The following is a 1,958-nucleotide window of genomic DNA, read 5'->3' as shown; positions in this document are numbered from 1 at the left end:
CTCTTGCTGTGGCTAGGAAGGGTCTTCCAAGGATGATGGATTCATCCTCATCCTTCCCAGTATCTAGGATTATGAAATCAGCAGGGATGTAAAGGCCTTCAACCTTTACTAATATGTCCTCTACTTGTCCATAAGCCTGTTTTCTGGAATTGTCTGCCATCTCTAATGAGATTATAGCAGCTTGTACCTCCAAGAGTCCTAGTTTCTCCATTACAGAGAGTGGCATGAGGTTTATTCTTGACCCAAGGTCACATAGAGCCTTCTCAAAGGTTATGGTGCCTATGGTACAAGGTATTAGGAACTTTTCAGGATCCTGTTTCTTCTGAGGCAATCTCAGTTGATCCAATGCATTTAGTTCATTGGTGAACAGGGGAGGTTCATCTCCCCAAGTTTCTTTACCAAATAAATTGGCATTCAGCTTCATGATTGCACCAAGGAACTTGGCAACTTGCTCTTCAGTAACATCTTCATTCTCTTCAGAAGAGGAGTACTCATCAGAGCTTATGAATGGCATAAGGAGGTTCAATGGAATCTCTATGGTCTCTAGATGAGTCTCAGATTCCTTTGGTTCCTCAGAGGGAAACTCCTTATTGATCACTGGACGTCCTAGGAGGTCTTCCTCCTTGGGATTCATGTCCTCCCCTTCCTCCTTGGATTCGGCCATGATGGTTATATCAATGGCCTTGCACTCTCCTTTTGGATTTTCTTCTGTATTGCTTGGGAGAGTACTAGGAGGGATTTCAGTGATCCTTTTACTCAGCTGGCCCACTTGTGCCTCCAAATTTCTAATGGATGACCTTGTTTCATTCATGAAACTCAGAGTGGCCTTAGATAGATTAGAGACTAAGTTTGCTAAATTAGAGGTATTTTGTTCAGAGTTCTCTGTCTGTTGCTGAGTGGATGATGGAAAAGGCTTACTATTGCTAAACCTGTTTCTTCCACCATTATTAAAGCCTTGTTGAGGCTTTTGTTGATCCTTCCATGAGAAATTTGGGTGATTTCTCCATGAGGGGTTATAGGTGTTCCCATATGGTTCACCCATGTAATTCACCTCTGCTATTGCAGGGTTCTCAGGATCATAAGCCTCTTCTTCAGCAGATGCCTCTTGAGTACTGTTGGATGCAGCTTGCATTCCATTCAGACTCTGAGAAATCATATTGACTTGCTGAGTCAATATTTTATTCTGAGCCAATATGGCATTTAGAGTATAAATTTCAAGAACTCCCTTCTTCTGAGGTGTCCCATTACTCACAGGATTCCTCTCAGAAGTGTACATAAACTGGTTATTAGCAACCATGTCAATGAGTTCTTGAGCTTCTGCAGGCGTTTTCTTTAGGTGAATGGATCCACTTGAAGAAGTATCCAATGACATCTTAGCTAATTCAGACAGACCATCATAGAATATATCCAGGATGGTCCATTCTGAAAGCATGTCAGAAGGACACTTTTTGGTCAGTTCCTTGTATCTCTCCCAAGCTTCATAGAGGGATTCACCTTCTTTCTGTCTGAAGGTTTGAACATCCACTCTAAGCTTACTCAGCTTTTGAGGAGGAAAGAACTTGGCTAAGAAAGCCTTGACCAGCTTATCCCAAGAGTTCAGGCTATCCTTAGGTTGAGAGTCCAACCATATTCTAGCTCTGTCTTTCACAGCAAAAGGGAAAAGCATGAGCCTGTAGACTTCAGGATCTACTCCATTAGTCTTAACAGTATCACAGATCTGCAAGAATTCAGTTAAGAACTGAAAAGGATCTTCAGATGGAAGTCCATGAAACTTGCAGTTTTGTTGCATCAGAGAAACTAATTAAGGTTTCAGCTCAAAATTGTTTGCTCCAATGGTAGGGATGGAGATGCTTCTTCCATGTAAATTGGAATTAGGTGCAGTAAAGTCACCAAGCATCCTCCTTGCATTATTATTATTTTCGGCTGCCATCTCCTCTTCCTGTTCGAAAATTTCTGGA

General features: G+C 41.8%; 1 non-coding gene across 1 annotated transcript; it reads left to right on the top strand.

Moving 5' to 3' along the window:
- Nucleotides 1-1,426: 1,426 nt before the first annotated feature.
- On the top strand, nucleotides 1,427-1,534 carry LOC112760086 (small nucleolar RNA R71). The gene has a single exon (XR_003180542.1). It is a non-coding gene; the product is annotated as a small nucleolar RNA R71 (small nucleolar RNA).
- The last annotated feature ends 424 nt before the right edge of the window (nucleotides 1,535-1,958 follow it).

The sequence above is a fragment of the Arachis hypogaea genome, chromosome 16, assembly GCF_003086295.3.
Source record: "Arachis hypogaea cultivar Tifrunner chromosome 16, arahy.Tifrunner.gnm2.J5K5, whole genome shotgun sequence".
NCBI classification, from domain to species: Eukaryota; Viridiplantae; Streptophyta; class Magnoliopsida; order Fabales; family Fabaceae; genus Arachis; species Arachis hypogaea.
The sequence above is the reverse complement of the archived record's forward strand: the minus strand, read 5'-3'. Positions and strand labels throughout refer to the sequence as shown.